This window comes from Rhipicephalus microplus, unplaced genomic scaffold (genome assembly GCF_043290135.1).
Source record: "Rhipicephalus microplus isolate Deutch F79 unplaced genomic scaffold, USDA_Rmic scaffold_132, whole genome shotgun sequence".
NCBI lineage: Eukaryota > Metazoa > Arthropoda > Arachnida > Ixodida > Ixodidae > Rhipicephalus > Rhipicephalus microplus.
In genome coordinates, this window is record NW_027464704.1 from 198,690 (window position 1) to 210,873 (window position 12,184).

Sequence of the window (12,184 nt, forward strand, 5' to 3'; positions counted from 1 at the left end):
GAGGGCTATGGCGGCGCCCAGGGAGGCGTTTATGAAAAGGTGAATAGCCGCAGTTTCAACTCAAACGCGTAAATCAGAGCTTTAAAGGCCAGATTCGTTATCTCGATCAGTTGCGCTTATCGGTCGCTGCGGTAAAAAAAAATAACAGGAAAGAAAGAAAAAGAGAAAAGTTGACACCGCGTTCGAATCCGTGAACTCTGTCTGTACAGGCGGGTGTGGATGAGAGATCGTGGCTGCATCGGAGGAAGGAAAGCTCGAACAATAAGACCGAGAACTGTCAACACAAAAACTAGCCTCTCTTGTGCTCTTGTGGTGTTCGACTGCTCACCCGAAGGTCACGGGATCGAATCCCAGCATCATTTTCAACGGACTCGAAAATGCCTGAGGCCCGTGTACACGCATTTTTAGGCGCACGTCTAAGGAACCGCAAGTGGTCGAAATCCCCTCTTATTCACTGCGACGTCCCCTCATGATCGTACCGTGGATATGAGACGTTAAACACGAACAATTATGTTATCATTACCACAGGAACTGAAGATATTCTTTGCGTCACCACTTCTGTAGGGGATACGGCGGGTAGTAACAGGAGCCCATGTGTCGAGCAGGAACCGAAAAGAAAAAAAATAATCCAGCGTGCTTCGACCTTCGCCTACTGTCAGGGCCACGCGTCAAAAAATGTATTTTGGTGCGAGAGTGAGAAAGAGAGTGGAAGAGAAAAAGGAAGAACAAGAGAGGGAGAGAGGTGTGGAACAAACAGTACGGTAGAAAAAAAAATAGAGAGGTGAATGCCGAACGACAGGCACAGAATGTATGTCTACAGGACAGCTGGGGTTGAGTGCGGCAGAGCGCGCGCATGCGATGCCACTCGCCGCTGCAACGCAGGTGGCAGTGCGTGCGCAATGTGTGTTCGCACCTGGTCGCGCGGCGCTCCGTTTAAAATCCTCGTTGACCGCACGCTGAACGCGATAGCGGCGATACCGTGTCATTCACACGCAATCTTGTAGGCTTCCACGCAGCACACCGATTGATTGATTGATTGATATGTAGGGTTTAACGTCACAAAAGCACTATATGATTATGAGAGACGCCGTAGTGGAGGGCTCCGGAAATTTAGACCACCTGGGGTTCTTTAACGTGCACCCAAATCTGAGCACACGGGCCTACAACACTTCCGCCTCCATCGGAAATGCAGCCGCCACAGCCGGGATTCGAACCCGCGCCCTGAGGGTCAGCAGCCGAGTACCTTAGCCACTAGACCACCGCGGCGGGGCAGCACACCGAAGAGGCTAGAACATTTTTGCGAATGCACACGAATGGGGGAGCTTGAGAGAGTTGGCATGCGCCAATCTTGGTTGATACAGCACACACGAGACGACGACGGAAGAATGAGGAAAACACAGGATATCTTTCGCGAATTTATGTGTCGTTTTCTCCAAGTTTTGAAAGGCGCGGGAGGATGTACCAGAGTGGGTTTCGCGACAGGGACCGTTGTCTCACGCATGCCAAGGTTTCTGTAAGTGGTGCAGCTCAGAGCTGACGGCTCATCATTGCATTTTGTAGCTGCGCTGTTAATAATGACTGTTGGGCTTTAAAGTCCCGAAAATCGCGATATGATTATAAGAGACACCGTGGCGAAGGACTCCGGCGATTCCTTACACCAGGGGTTCTTTTAACATGCAAGCGCGCGGGCCTCAAGCCGGGATTCGATGCGGCGACCTGCGGGTCCAGAGCCGACCATAACCAAACACATCGTCAGTTTAGTTGAACTGTTATTCCCTTGTATTTTGGCAAGTATGTGAGAAGCTTTAATTGGAAGGAAAAATAAATGAAAAAAAAAAAGAAAGCTGCGGCTCTGTGGTAAGGTACTCCCGTTCGATCGTGATTTTTTTTTCCCTCATTGTGCGCGACGGCTGTTCTTGTAATCTCGTAAAAGCTCTCGCAGTAACAAGGAACGCATGAGCACTATACTCGGCGACCACGTTTCTTGGCGCTGAAGGCAAAGCTACGGAGGCGGAGCTTTGCACGTGTAGCACTACGCGAAGTAGTCCGTTAAGACGCGCGTCTCGTAACGCTGTGGAAAGCGACGGGGGTAACCATCAGCGTTTAGTGTAGACGCAGAGGCCGCTTAGCGTTTGAGGTGCACATAAAAAAGGCGGGAGTTTTCCAGACAGCACAATTCTGGGCCGTGCAGCGTTCCGAGGAAGCCGCTTCGAGACAAGGTCTCGGAACCGCATCCGCGGTGGGTGCCCAGGCCCACTTAAAAAACGCCGGACTCTAATCGTCTGGATTCGACTAATAAAGTTTATGTTCTTCTTCTTCACGCGTTCAAAAACACGAAGTCACAGCAGATAAATTAAGGAAGGAAGCAACAAACGGTAGAAGGCAGGGAGGTTAACCAGAAAGACATCCTGTTGGCTGCCCTACACTGGAGGATTAGGGAAGGGGACAAGAAAGACGAGAAAGAGGGAAAGAGACGGAAAAGAAAAAAAAAGAAATACGATAATCGCATAGGTGTGAGCTGCGTCCTGTCTCAAAATAGCTCCACGTAGAAAGTAAAGGAGGAACATCTACATTTCACGTTGAAGATACGGGCGCTACTTTGGAACTACTTTCACTGGCGGTAGGCTGCACGTGATTTGGCTCCGCAGCTTTTCCTTCAGTGCCAAGAAAAGTTGTCGCCGAGTGTATAGGAAGGAGCGATAAACAGTTTCTTCCGAGGCGGCCATGTGTAGCGTGCAGTGCGGCACGTGCAGGCCTCCAGCTGCCTCCGCCGCTTGGGCAGCAGCCAGCTAACGTTGCAGCTGTCGGGGCAACGACGCCGCCAGAGCCGGCAACAACTCGCGCGCTCCGCAAAGTGCAAATGTCGGCAGGTGCATTGCACTGACCGCACCGACGAGCGCAGCCGCAGAACGCGTGTTATTGCGGCATTGTACTTGCATGCCCACTGCTGCTGTAAAGCGTCTTCCAGCTGACTCGCCGGTTAGCACGTCTTTTTTTTTTTTTTGCACGAATTACTTGCAGTGCATGCGGAGATGCAGAAAAGAAAAAGATAAAGCAGCTTGAAGCAACCAAAGCAAGGCAGAAAAAAAGAGCAACACATTCGTTCTAAACAATAAATGGAATCTAAATAAATATATAATAACGTAAGTTAAGCGTGCAAACAGGTGGAATAGTTGGAATTCATGATAAGGAGTGATTGATTGATATGTGGGGTTTAACGTCCCAAAACCACCATATGATTATGAGATACGCCGTAGTGGAAGGCTCCGGAAGTTTCGACCACCTGGGGTTCTTTAACGTGCACCCAAATCTGAGCACACGGGCCTACAACATTTCCGCCTCCATTGGAAATGCAGCCGCCGTAACCGGGATTTGAACCCGCGACCTGCGGGTCAGCAGCCGAGTACCTTAGCTACTAGACCACCGCGGCGGGGCCATGATAAAGAAAGTCACTCTATAATTTCGTTATCATGAGAGAGCAATCTGACAAGACTATACATATATATATATATATTTTTCTCGTTTAATTTACAGACAAGACAACATTTCGTGCTAGCAGTGGTTATCGTCTGATTCAGATTGTTGTGTTGTGTTCTGCTCACAAATCTACCACGAAAAAAAAAACTATGAGAAAGTGATGGTATCAGAAGCCAAAAACCGGTATTAAACCCTGACGCGTGAAACCTACAGCTCGGATGAGACTTGCCTTTTAAACCGCCCCGGGAGGCAGCTATATATACTATAAAGGAGATCTGCCAAACACACTTTTCTCACTGACGCACCTCCGATGACGTTCCAATAGTTCCAAGGGCAGCCGCAAAACGAGCGCGAACAACCTCGAGAAGACAGAAAACAATAAACTTCCTTTGCTAGAGCCAATAACATATGAAACCGGGTAGCAAGCAAAAAAAGGGGAAAGCCCTTCCTCCCTCCCTCACCCCCCCCCCCCCCTTAAACACACGCGCCAGGTCTTCCTAAGTGGTTATATGAAAAAAAAAAGAAGACAAATTTGGCGTCCCGTAACTGTCTCTCCTTACGAGGACACCTCCAAGTCTTTCTGCAATCGGCAATAAGACAGTGCGCGTAAGGAAAAGGAGAATTCCAAGTGCCCTCGCAGCAACGGTAAAAAAGAGAATCGGTCCTTGGACGAAGGATACGACACCGCAGACGGAAGAAGCTCTCGCTGATCGGCCGGCGTCCACGTGTTCGTCGCGTGCTGCCGTTTAATGAAATGTCACGGATGATCAAAAACGCGAAAGGAGCGAGTGGAAAAGCTACGTCGAATGGAACGGCACGCACGCACGAGGACGTGGTACGCACAAACGAATTTATAAAAGCGTTTTACAGCGCGCAATTCAGGCTACCATATACGACCTTTAAACGAGTCCATCGGGATGTCCGCGGGATGTCTAACAGACGACGTGTTTCAGAGGTGTTCCGACTGTGCAGTGATAATTCATTCTGTATACAATGACAGCGATAAATTCTCTTCATTGGTGGTGCGCGGTAGGTGGTGGTGGTGGTGGTGGTGAAAACATTTAATAACCATTAAATGGTTACAGAGAGGTGACTGGGTTGGGGCCTTATTGGCCTCCTACCCTCACAGCATTAGGTGGAACCCCTATTCCGGGGCTCCATTGGCAAGCAACGCCGCCCGCGCCCGTTGAACCAGAGCCTCTTGGGCCTTCAGGTCTTGACAGCCGAGCAGGGCCGCCTCCCAGTCCTCTCTCGTGGGATTGGGGTTGGGGGGGATAGATGGATTAGACTGGCACGCCCAGACCATGTGAAAGGTGTCAGCCACCTCACCACAGAACTGGCACGTGCCATCAAAGGATGAATTGAAATGTTTTAGCACCGCCGGGCACAGTACAGTATTGGTAAACAGTTTTAAAAGGAGGCACTCGTCAGCGCGATGCAGTCCCTTACAAGGGTCTGGATAGCGCCGGTGCTCCTCGTTGTAGTAATTGGTAATATCTTGGAATGAAAGGGCCAAATTGTCTGATTGCGAGTAGGCTTCCAAAGACAGGGAGATAGCCCGAGAAGAGAGTGCGCGGGCGGCCTGATCGGCCTGTTCGTTACCCCTGAGTCTTTGGTGACCGGGTGCCCAAACCAGATTTCGCGGAGTTGGATTAACGTATCGGCAGCTAGGTTCCAGTATGCGCTGAGCAAGCGGTGAAGCCCACCCTAGCTGATAGTTCCGACAGGCCCCTCGTGAGTCGGTGATGATATGTTTAGAAGAGGGATAGGTGAGAGCCAGAGCGATGGCAATCTCCTCCGCGTGTGTTGCGCTGTAGGCTTTGAAAGTGAGCCCGTTTGCGGTGTTTGCGTTGTGTATGACTGCGGCAGTATACCACGCCCCATGGTGAGGGCCGGCAACGTCCACGTAGCACACGTGTTCCTCTTGACCCAAGTGTCGCTGCAATGCTTCCGCGCGCGCCTGGCGGCGACCACTGTGGTTTTCTTTGGACATGTTGCGGGGAAGGGGTCGGATCCGGAGGGTGCGTCTCCAAGGTTCTGGCACTCCACGACAAGTGAGCTCATTCGACAGGCGGGAAAATTGTACGTTTGCGTTGTTTTCTCTTGGAGGACGTGAATATCTGGACGTGAAGGAGGGGGTCATGGCACTCCTGCCAATATTATGACATTGCCCCTCTAGAGTGTCGTCTTTCATTCTTTCATACCAGTTTCCAAGTACAGACGTCCCGTAGACGTCCTCTGGTTAGCCTCCCAGACCTCCTTTGACAAGATCGACGACTTGCATGCGCAAAGAAGGCAGGTGCGACGATGCACATAACATCGGGAATGTGTATCGCGCCTCGACCGCGCGCCACCTGCACATTCACACGCGCGAAAAAAAAAAAAAAGAACCGATTCAACCCGTCCGCGTTCTCACCCGCGCGCATCGTGGAAGCGCAGAGCACCCGGGACCTGACAACGCGCCGACGATTCCAGCTGTCCACCGAGGAAGCCCCACCGAAGGATCGTGCCGCTGTATAGAGTCGTTAAAAAAAGTAATGAAATAATGGAGAAGATGCAGCGCAACAAACATCGCAGACATCTTCGTCGCTTTCACGATGCGCGGGGTCGACGCCGCCATGCAGGGAGGAGGGATGGGCGGCGGCGGCGTCCGCCAACTGCTCCCTTTGTTCGGCACATACTCAACCATCAACCACCACGTCCCTCTTCCCCCCCTCCCTCCCCCAGAGTCGAGTCGATGAGAGTGGTGCCTCGGAAAGCCGGGTCACATCACATCCACGGCGGCCGGTCGAGGCGACGACCGACCGACCTACCCGTCCGAGGACGCCGCAGAGTGAACGTGAAGCGATTTTTTTTCTCCACCCGCTCTGACCCCGCTACACTCTCTACTACCCCCCTCATCTCTCGCTTTTTTTTTTTATCTCGAACCGGCATCTCAAACAACGATTATCCGTGCCACTCTCCTTTTTTTTCTTTTTTCATTTGTTTCGTCGTCTTCGGTCGTTCCACAGCTGGCGGTGGATGTGCGAAGAAGCGTTCCTGCTCCCTACTCTGAGCTGCCGGTTGGTAATTAAAAGCGGTCCCAGTCCTCTCATTTATTGACCTCATTTCTTAGTCAATAACACTTCTGTTGGACCTAGTGGGTACATAGCATTCAAGGTGAAAACTCCAATGCAAATCACGACGAACCACAAGGAACATAATTTCTATTCTGTGTGGTCTGTCTCGGTTTGCACTGAACTCTTCACCTTATATCGTTACTTAGTCCCTGCAAATCGTTGTCAGATCACGCACCAAATTACCCGATAACGTCTCTTTGTTTTAAAGAATTCAAACGGCAGATGGACTACTTTGACCATCGAGCCAAAGTAGCCTTTTTCATCATTTGTCTTTATATAACTGGCCTACCATGCAGCGCGAATGTTGTATGCTAGCGTTATAACATTGGTTAATGCTAGTAGCATTCGAGAGGATGCGGTTTTTTAGTTCATTCAGAAACTGTCTAAATCATCGTCCCGGTACCGCTTCACAGAACGTCCGATAGGTCAAGGCACCGGCGAAACGTCCAGTGACGGAACGAGACGGAATGTGTACAGGACATTCCTGCCTTGTCTGACACTGCGTCTTGCAGTAAGTGTCGCCGCTATTGGACATTTTGTCTAGTTTAAGATTTCGTTCTGTTGTCCGCATCCCAAGCCCGAAAACATGCAGGGTGTGTGTGTGTGTGTGTCTGTCTTGTCTTGGGGGGGGGGGGAAGATAAGGGGGAGCGTTGACAAGAATAGAGGGCTACCGTGTTCAGAAAAAAGCACGAGACCAATCTCGAGGACGCCAGCTCCGAACACTAAAAACGTCTGCCCAGAGAAGACCCAGACGAAGGCAGCCGGCACCACTGGTACGGGAGAGTGAGAAAGCGGAAGATTAGAAAGACGGGAGAAAACAAGCGGGTAAAGGAGAGAGAGAGAGAGCAAACGCTGACGAACCGACGCCGCCACCATCTTCCCAACAACCGCAACCAAGCAACCCTGGCCAATACACATAACGGGAGGGAAGATAAACTGCCTCCGCATGCCACACGGCACGCGCAGTTTTTTTGACAGCACCCGGCTGCTCGGCCTGATCGGTCTCACGTGCGTGCTCGACGTCGCGTCGCCTTCCCCTTCAAAACTACGCCCCCTTTCTCTCTTTTTCCTTTTGATCCTCCTCTGCGATCTCAAGCCAGCCCATGGGGTCTCGCAGGCGGACAGCCGGCTTCCCTTTCTTTTTCGTGTGCGCTTCCCTTCCCCTCGAGTCGGCGGTGGTCGGCGCGTCGACATCGCCGCCTGCCGCCGTGAACCGAACCAGGAAGAGAAGACGTTTCGGCTCACGGAGAGCAAAGCATAGCAACGTTGTGGAAGAAGCGGGCCGGCTGGCAGAGCGAACGGCGGCAGGGCCATGCGAGGAGAGGGAGTGGAAAAGGTTTTTGCGTGCCGGGTTGTTTCTCTGTCGGTAGGGTGCTCCCCCTCCCCCCTCTTAGGAATGGTGAAGTCGAAATAGCGGATGGAAAGAGGAAGACGGCCTGAGGAAAGCGAGCTGCCAGGCGCGGACTCGGCGGACTGAGCAACGCAACGGCTTCGCGAAAGGAGAACAGACGACCTACACTCGTTGAGCGACGCGCATAGCTTGACCTGGCTTCTTCAGCTTCATCGCTTAGCGGCGGACCAACGGTCCCTTCTTTCTTGAGAAGCCTTTCTTTCTTTTGCCTCTACCCGTAGGAGCCCGTCGCAAGCGCGAACACTTTCCCGGAATCGTTTCGCGTACCACTATACTACTACTGACTACATTTCTAGGTTTTGTCACCAAAATGCGGATTTGAATCATACTGTAGGGCTTTAGAGAAAACACATTAACGGGCAACAGATGCAGACGGCACTGCTCAGCTCAGACCGAGAAGTGAAACTACAAGTCCTCTGGCAAGCCAAGGATGATGCCAGAAAAAGACTTATGGCTGCCACCTAGGAGGTCGGGAGCCAATCCTTCCCAATCTTGTTGTTTTGAACATAAGTTGTTTCCTCCTATCGTTTTTTTTTTTTTTGACTTGTAAACAAGCTTATTTAGTGATCAGGTTTTGTGTCACATACTTCAAACGGCTACAGTCACCAACACCTCTACCTCCGCCTTTCTGTAACACACTTTGAAACTTGTCCTCACTGCAACTGTTGACCCAGCACCAAAGTCGACTTCAGCCACACCTTTGCAAACTGCTCGAACAAACCCAAGTCACCACCGCAAGCGCCAGGCCACTACAAGCTATGGGAAACAGCTCGGCGCGAATCAACAGTGGAGCTACAGCTGCGAACAATGAGGGGCTGCCGAAGCAAAGACGCACTTGTACGCCCACAGTTACTTTTACTTTTTAGCTTCTCAAACTAGACGGTTTTAAGGTCACAAGCATTGTACCCCAAGAAACGTCCGGTCACCTCATTTACCAGCTGCTAACGTAGAAGCTGAAAGCACGTTTTCGAGTTCTTTTCAAGGGTAATCAAAGTCTCTCTCTCTTGTTTTTCACATAAAAGGAACGTGCGTAAAGTACCAGAGAATGTTCTGCATTTTTTATGTAGCTCAAAAGAACATTGATCTGAATATATTTTGCCAAATAAGGGAAGAAAACTGTAAAAAATTAGCGGGCCATTTTCTAAAGCTCTTGTTTCCCGCCGATGCTATTGAGGCACATCGGTGGGCGAAACCGGATGTCATCAAGGGCATGTGTTTGTAAACAATGAAAGAGCTTTTTTTTTTTTGCTTTTGGTTCGTCGCGCAACACGGATCCCCGCCCGCAGCTGCATTTGTTTCATCGTACAGCCAACCACAAAAGTTTACGGACCACGCGAGTGCTTGGCCAAGAGCCTCTTCGCGACATTTCCGCTACATCAGCGCCGATGGACAGGATCACAGTACCCGAGACACATCCCTCCTTTATTCGACGGCCAGTCTGTTCTCTGACTGGACGCAAATATTTTTTCACATTTCCCGTTTTAACGCGACGCGCTCTTTGGCAGCCACGGCTTATGTGGGCTGCATTCAGCATAAGTGTGATCAGTAAGCCCCGCCACGGTGGTCAAATGGCTAAGGTACTCGGCTGCTGACCCGCAGGTCGCGGGATCGAATCCCGGCTGCGGCGGCTGCATTTCCGATGGAGGCGGAAATGTTGTAGGCCCCTGTGCTCAGATTTGGGTGCACGTTAAAGAACCCCAGGTGGTCGAAATTTCCGGAGCCCTCCACTACGGCGTCTCTCATAATCAAATAGTGGTTTTGGGGACGTTAAACCCCACAAATCAATCAATCAATGTCCCTAGACAAGTAGGCTGTCGCTAGACTGACGTATAACTTTACATTAAATGTCAACTCGGCGCTTTCGTAGCAGCGTCGTACACGAAATAAGCGGCCCCAACCACTGTACAGAACTGCGACCCTAAAAGGTGGCCCGGTTGCAGACGTATTCGCACTTCCGCTTTTCCAGTGACAAATGCTGCCTCTATTATAAGCTAGTCGATAATCAATCGTTTCCGATACAGAAATCTAATCTTTTTTTCATAGAGTTTCCTGATATACACTAGAGGGATTTATTGATTGATTGATTGATTGATTGATTGATATGTGGGGCTGAACGTCCCAAAACCACCATATGATTACGAGAGACGCCGTAGTAGAGGGCTCCGGAAATTTTGACCACCTGGGGTTCTTTAACGTGCACCCAAATCTGAGCACACGGGCCTACAACATTTCCGCCTCCATCGGAAATGCAGCCGCCGAAACTGGGATTCGATCCCGCGACCTGCGGGTCAGCAGCAAGTCGCGCTGCTGACCTTAGCCACTAGACCACAACGGCGGGGCTACACTAGAGGGAACTCTGGCGCTAGTGTCTGTGGGAACTGCAACGCACGGCGCTTCGGCGAGCATGGGAATGACGGGTAGTACACACATTTGTCTAATCTTCGTACTTCTGGCCTGCTTTTGGCTCCGTGTGTGTTCGTGTGGCTTGGAGCTGTTTTCTCACGAAACAAAAATCGGCAAATGTTCAGCGGTTGCGCTTCACCACCTTATTCTTTTAGAATTTACCTTTCAAAAATCGGGTCACGAAGTTCAAAAAAGATTGAATCTTTCTTTCAAAACAATACCGTAACACAGCAATAAACGAAGCCACAAGTACAAATCGCCAACCGCAAGTACGAAGACTAAGCAAATGTGTGTACCACCCATCGTTTCCATGGTCTCTGAACGATCGCAGCGACAGAGTCCCCTCTAGTTAATTTTAGGTGTTTTTTCTTTCTCGAGGGGAGCACTCACTTCAGGTTGCCACAGTACATTGTTGCCAGGATAGAAACACATAACCGCTGTTGTCCGTAGCGAAAGAAGTGTTGCACTGCTAAGCACGTCTTAGAACTTCCAATTCCTCGCATGGAGGAATGAAAAAGCTAACGGGGAGCATCGCGCATTGCAATAGAAAGAAAGAAAGAAAGAAAGAAATAAAGAAAGAAAGAAAGAAATGGAGAGGGTCAGGCAATGCAGGCGCAGAACTTCACTTGCCTGCCCCACCCTTCCCCCCTCGTTCTCCCATTTTACCTAATAGAGGAAGGGCTTCGAATTTTTGACACATCGCGAGTCAGCACAAGCAACAGGCATGCACGCCACACGCGCGATAGCGCGCACGGTCACGTGACATACCATTAGCATTTCGAGAATCTTCAGCTAAACCCATAAACGCCCCGCGCATGCGCAGTGTGAATCGTACGAGAGAAAGTCTCCAGCGGCAAACGACAGCGAGAGCGAAAGCAGCCAGCCTCCTCTCCAACACCGGAAATGCGAGGCCACTTCCGCCGTTGCTGTCGTCGTCTGCTTCAGAGAGGTCGTCGTCTGCTTCGAACGACGAAGGTCAACGCCTGCAGCGCCCGCAGCGGGAAGTGATGGACAACGAGGGCGCCTACTCCGCTTAGCCATATTCGCCCACTATATATATACCCAACCCACATTGAGAGCGGAAAGCGCGAGAGAGAGAGAGAGAAAGAGAGAGAGAGAGAGAAATATTTTATATAACCGCTTGGTTACCTTGACACAAGCGGGAAACGCCACCGCCGCGACTGCAAACCCGAAAGGTCTCAGAAGAATAAGGCATGCAGGCCACTTTCGCCAATGGCTATTTCCGTGTCCTCGTCCGACGGCGTTATTAACTGGACGAGCGAGGCTGTGAAAACCACGAGCTTCAAAAGCCACGTGACTGCACAGCTCGCGTTTCTGCGTCGCTTATAGAAACGCGCATATTGTTCGCGAAGGACACACGCGATGATGTATAAAGGAAGCTTGGCGCACGGCGTCGACGTCATGAATATAGACGAACGTTATTGCCTTTTTTTGTTATGTAGATTATACGTAAAAATATGAACGAAAGGAAAAAAAGGAAGAAAAAAAAAGAAAGAACAGAGTTTCACATGACGAAGACGCAAACCCTCACGCGACGAAAAACACACGCGATGCAACAATCACTCGTATCAATCAGCTCTCTCATTTCATAACATGGTAATCACTAGAAATAACATATAAAGCCGCGAAACGCTGCAAGAGAAAATGAAGACAGGCATATCAATCAATCAGTCGGGTTCTACAGGCCCGAGTGACAAGAAAAACTACGTTCTTTCCGAAAGTGGCTTTTGTTTCCCCGTCCTCTTTGGCGAA

The 12,184-nt window shown here is 50.5% G+C and overlaps 1 protein-coding gene across 2 annotated transcripts in view; it reads right to left on the reverse strand.

The window, feature by feature from the left end:
- The window catches only part of LOC142790838 (ribosomal protein S6 kinase alpha-5-like), a 255,910-nt gene that overhangs the window by 52,799 nt on the left and 190,927 nt on the right, over positions 1–12,184 (reverse strand). The gene's annotated exons all lie outside the window — the stretch shown is intronic.